Source organism: Canis aureus, chromosome 28 (assembly GCF_053574225.1).
Source record: "Canis aureus isolate CA01 chromosome 28, VMU_Caureus_v.1.0, whole genome shotgun sequence".
NCBI lineage: Eukaryota > Metazoa > Chordata > Mammalia > Carnivora > Canidae > Canis > Canis aureus.
This window is the reverse complement of record NC_135638.1, coordinates 17719616-17731986: the sequence shown is the minus strand read 5'-3', so window position 1 is coordinate 17731986 and position 12371 is coordinate 17719616. Positions and strand designations below refer to the sequence as shown.

The 12371-nt window shown below is 34.7% G+C and overlaps 1 long non-coding RNA gene across 4 annotated transcripts in view; it reads right to left on the bottom strand.

The window, feature by feature from the left end:
- Positions 1-3241: 3241 nt before the first annotated feature.
- Positions 3242-12371, bottom strand: part of LOC144300196 (uncharacterized) — a 28017-nt gene continuing 18887 nt past the window's right edge. For all 4 annotated transcript variants that reach the window (XR_013366785.1, XR_013366784.1, XR_013366786.1 and 1 more), the window contains one exon: positions 3242-3558. This is a non-coding gene — a long non-coding RNA (uncharacterized LOC144300196). The remainder of the gene's footprint in view (positions 3559-12371) is intronic.

Sequence of the window (12371 nt, the reverse complement as noted above, 5' to 3'; positions counted from 1 at the left end):
AAGTCTGGTGAATGAGGCAGATGATGCTTTAATAATTTCACTGAAAAAGCTGATGAATCAAAACTTAATAGCTTTTTAAATAGAACATATATTTGAAAAGAGCCAAATTGAAAATAGATTATCTTTTAAGACAAATGAATATTCAACATCTTTGGGTAGAGAAAGAGAGAGAGAGAAATGGGGGTGGGGTGGGGGAGAGAAAGAATGTATTTAGAGGGAGATAACATGAAATAGCGTAAACTTGCTTTCATTTTGGCTATATACCCTAAGCCTAATATGTGATGGGACATGACTGGCTTTATTTTTAAGATCCCTTAATTGAGTTTCTCTTCATAAATGTAATATTTCCCCAATACAAGAAGGCTTAGAATTTTCAAGCTGAGAAGGCCGTATATTCAAGGAAGGGTAAGGGAGAGGAGATGACTTCTAACAAAACTGTCATGATCATGTTCACTAGCCAAAAATATTTACCGATCAATAAAGAAATAACTTCTCTAAGGGTTAATTAATCAGTTTTAAATGGTTGCATTCTCAGCAAGCATTTAAAAATAAATATCTCACTGGAAACTAAGCGATCCAACTCCACCTGTATGCTAATAATGTTTGCTAATATCTCTTTTCTTGATGGCACAAGACTTGAGTAATTCTCTGAACCTATCTCATCTATTTAGTGCTACCCAATGTATAATGGCATGTAGATATAAATACTAATGGAGAAAGTGTACTGCCTTAGGGAACGCCCAGCATGACAAGTAACTAATTGCTTTACGTACATTAGTACCAAGTGAAGCGTTTTACATCTTGTGAAAGGCACCAGCACCCTCTACTTTCTAATTTACCGAAATGTCAAGTCCCCTCCTGAAAGAAAGAATTAGAAGACTTTCTTGAGGTATCACACTGATTCCCTTCAATTCACTGTGCCCTGCAAACTGGATTGAAAACAATTCAAAGTCACAGAATATCTAATATTACACATGAAATCACTCATGATTGGGTGATTTTATTTCACTTAATGCATAACCATATATATATATAACCACATATCTATACCATATATATGCATACTATATTTATACTATTATATATGTATGTATACTAAACATATATACTAATGCGTACTAAACTTTGTATACTATATATTACTTGGATTCTGCTCATATAGAATCAGCAAAACTATTGAAATATTACTCTTACTCTACAAGAAATTGCTCTTTATGCAAAGGGAAAATGAAGGAAACACACACACATACACAACTTCTTTTGAAAACAAAACCAAAATATAAGGAATAAGTATCAATCTCAAGCATTAATAACATTTCCTATGTGGCATGGGTACTTTGATACCTGTGTCTTTAGGAGCATGGTTGGTGGATGATATACCGTTATTCAAGAGTTAACCTGCATAATGGGAAATGCAGAATTTCTTGGGTTTGATGAGTTAAAGTTTTCTGTCCTGAAGATGTCAATGAGACAAGTTACTACTGCTTGTATACCAAATAATAACTATTAAAGCAGCTACTGTGGCAATTATTGAAAATTAATAAAGGTGATTGCAAAGAGGAGGAAGCAAGTTAGACCAAATCTTTTCCAATTTTTCTTTCTCCTGTTATTGCCACATTCTCATCATATATTTTTACCTCTCCCAAATTTGAAAATAGTCCTTCCTGTAAAAACAAGCTGTATTTCAGTTACACGATAGGTTGTTTATTCAGACCTATCAACACAGTATATTTTGTGGCATTCCTTCCTTAGGAGGAAGAAAATCAGTGTCTTCCTCGCCCATAGCATCAATGCTATCTCCCCAGAGAAAGGAGGGTGCTAAGCTGTGCATTGGAGAAGAAAAAACAGGAGTGTGAGGATATGAAGAAGGTACTCCCCATATTGTTGTAGAAACTTTATTTTATATTGTAACATGATTATTTAGGCTAGATGGTATGTATTGCTAGTTCAGTTCAGGTGTCTAGAGAACAGTGGCAGGAGATTTATGAAATCTCACAGGCAAGATTTATGATGCAGAATTCAGACAGAAAGGTAGAATTGCAGAGTGAGCCAATGTGCAGAAGCTAGATGCACTGGCTATGGAATTAGGTACACTTAGGTTTGAGTCCTAAGGACCCCAAGTCCTTGGACAAGTTTCATCTTACCGCAACTCATTTCCATTATTTGCAGCATTGGCCGTTAACATGTATTTCTTATAAGGCTGTTGTGATAATTATATGAAAAAATGTACATAAAATGCTAGACACAGCTAAAATGAAGGCTTGAAATGAATAGCTAATTTCTTTTGTTGTTAATGATTAAAGTAAAAATAGGCTTTCTTTGCACATTTCCAGTTGTTTATCTAATTTTTTTTAACTGAGTATAAGCCTAATAAATACAAAAGCTACGTTTATCTATGTTAGGAAGGAGCCCGTTCTTGTACCCGAAGGGATTCTTTGATTTCCAGATATTATAAGAAAAACAATAGATTCTTTGAGGCAAATTAAGTCCTTAATATAAAAATAAATATCATTAACTAAGAGTAGCATAGATACTGATACATGATTACAAACTACTATTACAAATTATACTATTATTATAGTATAGCAAATTACAAGCTATTTACAAATACTATGCAATATGGGTTTGTTTATTCCTCTATATTAATCATCAATTACTATGTTGCATATTGTAAAAGTTGGACATTAGTGTTTTACTGTTTATCTTATGCAATCTGCATATGTATTATATTTATTCATATACATGTATTATCAAAATTTACTGGAAAATGTAAGTAAAAAAACCCACTTTTTTTATTGTACCTTGATAGTTTTGAAAGACAGATGCTGTATATGATAATCACTGATTTTTTGAATAGGAGAAAAAAGAAATATTATTAATATTATTTTACATGTCATATCTTTTTAAATCATTACTGTTAACTATCTAGCCACTGTCAGAGTTAAGACAACAACTATTTATTAGGTAACCCATAATATACAAAGTAACACTTAGACTCTGTAATTTATTACTGCTTTTCAGAGTAGAAATGTCTCCTGAAATTGTGAATTTATTGAATATTTTCACTCCCTTTTGGGCTCTGTGCTCTGTTCCCTCTCCCCTTACCCCTCCCCATCCCATGCTCTCTCTCTCAAATAAATAAATCTAAATAAATAAATAAATAAATAAATAAATAAATAAATAAATAAAATTACCCCTATGGTTTAAGTAAAAAATGTATCCTTGTTCAAGTTTGAGTTGCTTTAATTTTGAAAGTACAGATGTTTACATTTTAATTTTTCTTACATCTTTTGACAAGAAGGTGATTGCTGGGAATTTAGTACACTTTCTTTTTTTTCCATGTGATACAAATATCCACTTTCTTTTTTAGTTCTTTCACAAAATAGTGAGACCCTTACTCATAAAACATGTCTTTTTTTCTCTATAGGTTTATTTCCTCAAGAGGCAGCAAGTCCTCTGTCCCAGAGATTCCAATAAGGGGTTGCAGGTCACTTAACCAGCAGTGTTCTTTAATGTCTTCTAGCATGGAGGATGGATGAAGACAAGCTTGTGTGTCAACTATAGTTCAATAAAAAATAAAAATAAATAAAAATCAACACATATTAGTGTGATAATAATGGCCATAAATGTAATAACACAGCAGCTATAAAATAGTAGAAATAGCATTATTAAATAATTATTTTAGACATGATACCTTGAGTGAGAATTCTAAATATTTCTAAAGGAAGTTCTGATTCAGCTACACTATATTTTCTAAAAAGTCTCAGGGATCATTCATTCTATATTAAAATGGAAAGAATAAGCAAAGTCAGGATGCCTTTGCTTTTTTAAACCGTGGCACCAAAGAAGCCCAGATACAAATGTGTATAAAGAGCATCTCTCAGCCAAGATTCCTTGCCCAACTTGTCAAAGAGATAGAACCAGCTTTGTAGTCCAAATTGTGGGCTCTGGAAGATAAGCCTCAGTCACTTTGTATATTGTCCTTTGTTCCTGAAATTATAGTGTCCTGGTTATTACCCCAAAAGGGAACTTTTGGCAAATAACATATACACAAGTACGAGCAAAAATGTATAAGAGGGAGTGAAGAGAAAGGGCCACTTGTCTCAAAGTTGTCCTAACTTAGATTAACTCTGAAGGCTAGCCTGGTTCTTACAGTCAGGTTAAGACATTCACTTAGCTGACATAAAGAAGAGAAGCATTCTTCTCTCTTCCCTTGTGCTCTGTGTGCCTTTACCATCTAGGCTTTCTGTGCATAGCACAAATTATTGCTATATGGGCTTTCTCGATTATTCTGAGGATTAGCTTCATGTGTATGCAGACTGAGAAAAATTATCATAAATATCATATTCTAAGAAAATGTATGCAGCTAGTTCATGGGCCCCTGAATTTCCTGGGCATCATATAACCCTTTTGTAACCTCTATTAAATGTAAGAATAAAATGGTTGGACATAGAATAATGAAGGGTAAGCAAATTACTTGATGGGAAAAAAAAGCTCCCATAAAGGCACTTTGTCCATGAACGGATGCCAAATTGTTGCTGAGAGGGGATATGAGGAGGGATGTCTTCTTCACCAACATTGCTTTTTATTAAGGACATTGGGGAGCAAAGAGTTAAGAGCTCCATACAAGAGGAAGGAAATCATGGGCTTGATAACATAGTAATTGTCTCAGATAGCATGAACTTCTCTCAGGGCTTGATGGAAAAGAGTTCTAAATGAAAAAAAAAATACAAAGAAATTTATTTATGGGGTATGATTGTGTGGGGGGAAGGAGAGGCTTTAAGAAGCAAAGTGACAAAATGTAAGGAAGCCTATGAAATGGTTTCTTCTATTTCCTTAGGCTCACTGAGGCTGCAGAAAAACTGGTACAACTTTGACATTTGACCTGTGACTTTTGAAACACTGAAAGATTGCACCCTTGGCACTTAAATGGTACCCTTATCTGAATGGGTTTTGGAAGCAAGGAAAGAACACAGGGACTCTTAAATGGCTTCTTAGGCCACTAACATCAGTCTGGAAGGCCAGAACTAAGTGCATACAAGAGCATGGAAGTTCCCCTAAGGGTTCCTTGAAATAACTTTAAGATGTTGGGTATGAAGGTAAGGAATGAACAGACTATGTGGGCAAGCTGGGGTGAGAATCAGTGATAAGTGGATTGTATTAATAAACTACCAGTTAACACTTGTGCTTTTTTGTCAAAATGGTTTTTTTGTCAAAATGAATAATCCTTAAATAGACTGTAGCAAGAATTTAACATTCCAAACTAATCTTTCAAAACCACTTTAACGTTTTTCACTCATCAAATCATCCTTATCATCTCATATTTAACATCAGGTATATGTTATGAATTACGTCCAAACGTGGCGAAACTATTCCAGTTATAAACTATTCCAGTTATGCTTTTGTTATGATGAGAAATGAAATTTAGTATTGATTTAAATAATATACTTATTTTTCTACAAATATGAGATGTACTTATTGTCCCAAGAAATTTTATACTAAGAACTTAGTTTTCAAGGCTATAAAAGAAATGTACAATTATAACATTCTTAAAGAATATATGTGTATACACACACATACACACACACACACATATACACACAATTTGTAGGTAGGAAAGGCTTCTTCCTGTTAATATGCTAATTGCTTCTTTGAGATGACCCCAGTGTTGCATATACCTAAATGTACTAGTTCCTGTGACATGGCTTTGTTTTCTCTCTTGCTACAATTAAAAACTTTCTTAATTTTTGACATATCTTGCACAGAGAAGGAAAAAAATATATTGAACCTGTCCCCACACATCGTCTTTCGTTGCAAATCCTAACACCAAGAATTTAACCTAACAAATGGTAAGTTAATCATTTCATCTTCCCCTACCAAGAATCACCCTTTCTGAATTTTGCTGCCACCATTAAAAGCTTCATCTTCTTCCTGTCCCCCAGGCTAAACGTCTTATCATCATTTTCCCTTTCCTTTTTCCTCACTAGATCTAACCCATTATTAAACCTTGACATTTGGGGGAGGAGCCTATTATGTTTCTTGAGGCTCCCTTTCCAATTGAATAGCCAACACTTAATCCCAGGCATCGGGGTCTCCCCTCCACATGAAGAGGAGTGCTAGAAACCTACTCACTTCCTTGCATCCAGGTGCTCTCCACTGTACTTAATTCCCATGTACACTCTAAAATAACTCTCCTCCCCAATTTTCTTAATCAAGTAATCTGCTTACCTTTCATTATTTTAATTCTACCTTTTTACCTTTACTTTCATTTAAAAAAAAAAAGATTTTATTTATTTATTTATTTATTTATTTATTTATTTATTTATGAAAGTCACAGAGAGGCAGAGACACAGACAGAGGGAGAAGTAGGCTCCCATGGGGAGCCCAATGAGGGGCTCAATTCCAGGACCCAGGGATCCTGACCTGAGCCAAAGGCAGATGCCCAACCACTGTGCCACCCAGGCACCTCTATCTTTGCTTTCAGAGTTCCATTGTCAATTGCATTTCTTATTATTTTTGTTCTCGAGACTCTCTGCTCTTGTTAAGGTAAGTATACATTTCTTTCCTACACTTGCTCATGTTACCTCCCAGTTCCTTATGTCCAATGCTTCCTTTCTTGTAGCTCTCCTGTATCTCCTGAATTCCTTGTCTTAAATGTTTAATAATAGGGAATTGTTAAGTAAATGATGTTCATAGAATAAAAGGCCATGGAGTCCCTGAAAATATTTTACACGTAGGTTTCAATTGGTAATGCTGAATTGATAATGCATATTTTCAAGTGGGGATAAACGGATTCAAAAATCTTTTGCAGAGGATTTTGAGTGAGGTTTCCTGGGAAACAAACTCTAAGAGAGATATCTGCTTGCAGGAAGTTTTATAAGGACTGTCCTTGGGCTTGGGATCAACACTTTCAAGGAAATGAAGCAGGACTGAGTAGAAAGGAGTTGAACTACCAGGTAGTTGGGACAAGGGAGTTGGGCTCACAAGGATCTCTTCAGGTGACTCTCAAAGAGTCATCAGCTCAGGATCCACAATTTCAATATTCCTAGCGGTAGAGACATGAATGCCTCAGGGTTGGAGGGGCATCTGGGTGGCACACCACAGTACCCACTCAGAGATGAAGAGAAGTAAATTTGTAAAATAGATAATTATAGGGGCAAGAGCTGCAAAGAAACACAAGATATATGCTTATTATCTCTAGTTAGTAGGATTGTAAATGACTTTTGTTTATTTTTTTCTATTTTCTAATATTTTCTACATTGGCTGCAAAAAAAGAATGAAAAAGTTTTAAGCTGGTTAAAATATTGCATGGTACTCTAAAAAATATCAACTTTGACATTTTTTCTTAATTTTTAAATTTTTATTAATTAAATAGACTGATTACTCTGTCCTACCTAAGGACTTTGTGTATATGTTGGGGGGGAGAGGAGTCCAATTTGATCACTTTTTATTTATAACCACAACTTCTAAGCTATTCTATATTGGTTTTTTTACCCTCTCTTTACAACTAGATAATAAGTGTCTCAAGAATAGCTATCGTGTCTCTTTGTTCTACTTGGATTCTCTTTTTATTGTGATGTTAAGATGTATATATATATATATATATTTAATAAATATATAAATTATACATATACATTTTAATAAATATATAAATTTTATATATATACACACACACACACATATATTTAAAACTGTTAACATGGCATTCTTTGCAGAATAGATGATTATGCTGTTGAGCACCTGGAGGAAAGGAAATTCAGAGCTAGATTGGGACTAATTTTAACAAGTAGCCACAATTTATCAGCAGATCCTGGCTCAGAAGCAACATTGTGCCTGCAGTTGAGATTTTCAGGCATTGTCTATGTAACCCCCTCATTCCATGGTGCAAAATAATAGCGAACAGAAATTCAGGAGTGCCCACATCTAAGAGTAATTTTGGTGATTTTTGGAAGTGGCCTGTTAATGTTACCATAAAAGATTTATTTCTTATTTTTGGGACTTCAGCTTGTCCCATTGTATATTTTCCCCAAATAGAGAATGATAAATTTCATAAAGTTGTGTTAGAAAGCTTTTGAAAGGGTGAAATTGCCTTGATGTTTTGTAACTTCTGTGGGCCATGGACTTTCCAGTCATTTTTAGAATAGTAGATAATCATCAAGTAATAGTTTGTATAAAGAATTATTGTGAGAGCACTTTTTTAAAAAGCAAGATGCCTGTGATTCTAATAGCTTTTTTCCACCCTAACTTGACATTGGAGAGAAAAAAAAAGACAGAAATATCTATTTTTGCTATATGTCAATCTCAAGCAAACTTGAGTCAGAATGAACTAAACATAGCTGTTAGGGTCACTTAAGATATTACTTAGAAATAGCTTCAAGCCCCAAGGTTATTTTAAGCTTGAAGTTACTTAGTCCAAATAACTAAATTTTACCATCTTAACAGAAGGCAGTTACAAATTCATACTGATCAGTGAAGATTCACTAAAATTCAGTAGTTACTTGGTGTGCATATTCCAAGGACTTTGTGTGTATGGGGCGGGGGAGGGAAGGGAGTCCAAGAAGCATGAATTCAGAATGCAAGTAGGAGTCACAAGAATGAATTTACAGAATTCATTCAAACTAGTGATACAATTTTCAAAAAGTTTAGAACAATAATAAAGCTAAGTTGATTGAGAATTTTATTTAAACTTGGCTTAAACTTAATTTCATGTTTAGTACTGTCCTAATATTTTGTATATACTATTAATGGTTCTGATAATGTTTAAATATTATTTTTAATGAAAAATAGGTTTCCTGATGGTTTTTTAATCCTACCTATTAAAAAACATCTAATTTATCCCACGTTAATCTACAAATACTTGTCTAAAAATGTATCCTATTATCCATCTCCTTCCCGCAGTCTTCAAAGTAAATCATTTTCTTTCACTTCCTGTGTTCTTATTCTCTAAATTTCTTTTTTCTATCAACCCAAGGGCTTATCATCTATAAAACCTGTTTTGATCTTAGATTCTGCTTCCTCATTCAGTAGACAAAGTTGTAGATTCTACATCTTCTGTGGCCTGAAGAGTGACTCTTGAATTTTGTTTCTTTCAATCCTTCCTTTCCCATTGCCTTAGGCTAGAGCTTCACAATGCCATGAGCTTCAAAATCTCTCACTACATCTGTCTCTTAGTTAACCTCAGCTTTTTCACTAGTAAACCTCCTCATCCTTCATAAACGTGACCATTTAAAACCTTTGTTGCTTTCCTATTGCCTAAAGAATGAAACCTAAATTATCTCAGAAAAGGAAATATAAGCTAGCCTCCCTAATCTGTTTCTCCTTCTTTTCCAGACCTCCAATACTTCTCCTCAGGCATTCTTCAACCTCCTTTGACCAAGAAGCTAGATTTTGGATGGATGCACACGGAGCTATGTAGAAAGATGAAGGCACCAGTTTAGTCAGCCAGAAAATAAAGAACCTTCTGGCTATATATGCGATGTTAGATGTTGGAGCTGCATCACCTTCTATTCCCCAATTAACCTACATTCCCAATTTTCTAAACTTCTCACAATTTTTTAGACTGTTAGCAATTTTTTAAACTCTTTATCTTGAAACCCTTAGTTCCAGAGCAGCTTTCAAACATTTTATAATTCGATAAGTGTCTAGTGTCCAGTCGTTTTTTGGGATCCACCTAAAATGTCACCGTCTCAGTGAAATTTCTTCAATACCTTCGGGAAGAATTTGTTTTTATTCTGGCTCTTACAGTAATGAAGCCATATTTCTACGTGTTACATTTCTAACACTTATCGAGCTATATTAAGATCTGCCCCTTGGCTAGATACTAACTTGATCTCCACACAGGTAGTGCCTATTTCAGGGATAGGAGTTCAATAAAGATGTGCTAATTGATTGAACAAATTAATACACCAATTTTCCAGACCTCCAAGGAAGCTATGGTGGATGTACATGGCAAAGTCAATCTTAAGCACTGAAGAAACATCACCTTCTACAACTTTGTTAGTTTTAGGGCATTACAGGAAAACCTCAAGCAAAAGATAAGTAGGACTGTAACTATGTTAATAGAAATAAAAAGACAAAAATTAATGATACTTTCCAGGTAGAATTGAAATGTCCAGGTGACATTTGATAAGAGGAATAATAGGAGAAAAAAGGGAAACACAGCTTTAAACTTGACTGAGATAGTTTTTAAGTATATAAACACTTTTGCTTTGTTTTTATTATTTGCATCTATGTATTTTTTCATACCTAGTGAAGAAGGCTTTGAAGTTTATTTCAATAATTTGTAACTTAGCTGGAGACAATTGTATCATTTTTTAGAGTATTGATAGAGGATTCTTTCAGTGTAATTAAACAAATTGAAGACAAAAAAAAAACCAACAGTAGTTACTTTATGCAAAAATTTGAATCTTTAAAATCAAGGGTCAGGAAATAAATGAGTGATTAAGAACTAGGGGATCAGGGTCCTAGTTTCAGATCAACCTTCTGTCACTATAACTAGGGGAAATAGACTTATTATCTAGTTACAATGGCCAACTCATCAAAATATTGGCTTCTATGATTTTCTATAGCTCTTAAAAAGACTGTATCTAAACTTGACTTTTTACCTACCAAACTCTAAATTGAAAAACATTGATTTGCTGTTGGATTGGGGGAGGAGCAGGGAAAGGGTAAAGAAAAATCAAAGATAACTATGTTTTGGTCACGACCAATCTGATAGATTATAGTGACATGTAATGAGATATGAAAGACTGACAGAGAAATAGGTTTGTGGGCTTGGGAAATTAGAGTTCTATTTTGACCATAATAATTTCGAGACACCCATTGTACAGCCAAGGGGAAATATTCAGTAGGCAATTGAATATAAAGTGCAGCAGGATGCCCTGGGCTTTCCTTTCCTGGTGTCCAGATAGATGACTAAAGCTCCAAAGTTGAAATAATAGGAGCTAGGTGTATTCCATGTTTCCTGAGAGCCACCGAAGTGCCATTAGATATATCCTTCACCTTAGGAGTTTCAGGAGCAGGTATAAAACAATTATGGAATTGGATATGAGATTAAATTATAAACTTAATTTGGCTGAATACTATGATGGCTGAAAGTAACTGGAAAGATATGTTCACTGCCATAGATACTATTATGAGATCTTCAATGTTCATAGTTGAAGGCAATAATTGGAAAAAATATGTTTTATGATTACATCCTTATTGTCTCTTTCATACTTTTGTAGAGCACTTATGAAAATGTCTAGTATGGATTAGTCTTATTCAGGCAGACAGTTAATTTAGAGAAAAATAAAAGAGCTACATGAAATCCTGGAGCCAACAAGACCTACAGTGTGAGCAAAGGAGGACAGTCAGCAGAAGAGATTGAAAATAACAATATGAGTATGAAAGAACAGGGATAGCTGATTGCCATAAAATCCAAGAGAATGCTTCAAGAAAAAAAGATTGATCAATTATCTCGGAAATTATTAAAAACGGGAGGAAGCCGAGAATGAAAAAGTAACTATTAGGTTTTGCAGCACACAAGTTCATTGTACAACTCTGATGAGACCAATTTCACTGAAAGAGTGGGCACTGATGCTTTACTGCACGAGTCAAAGAAAGAAAATGGCATGGTGTTTGGAGAGAGTGAATATGGACGACTCTTTTGAAGTAATTTCTGTGAATGAATGAAAGTCAACAAATAAGATAGGAGATTAACAGTGGAATCTTCAGGGTGGAAGGTCCAAGAGTATGTCTATGTATTAAGGACACAAAGTAGTAAAAAAGAAAATTAATAATTCAAGAGATAAGTTATGATTATATGAGTAACATCCTTGAGAATGTGAGAAGGAACTGAAATCTAGACCTGTAGGAAAGGATTTGACTTTGGATCTGAGTGGGCACATTTTTCATTATAACTGAAGGGAAGGTGTTAGAAAGATTTTGTGGGAAGAAAATGAAGGTATTATTAAACCTAGAATATCAGTTTGTGTGCTCTCTCTGTCTCTGGGTTATACGTTTGGTGGTGGCAGTTATGGATTATAGGTGAGCCACTGGAAGGTGGGGGAGTATATTGAAAGTTTGAATAGGAAGGTTAGTAAAGGGGCACCTGGGTGGCACCTTTAAAATCTGTTAAGGGTTCAAATCCTGGTTTCGGTTCAGGTCACCATATCGAGCTTCTCATCGGGCTCTGTGCTCAGCATGGAGTCTGCTTGAGGATTCTTTCTCCCTCTTCCTCTGCCTACCCCCCACCAGCACTCTGTCTCTGCCTCTCTCTCTCTCTCCCTCTCTCTAAAATAAATAAATAAATCTTTGGGGAAAGAAAAGAAAAGTTGGTATAAAATAGTTATATTTATGTAGTAGAGGACAAATAGGTTAGGTAGGTGGTC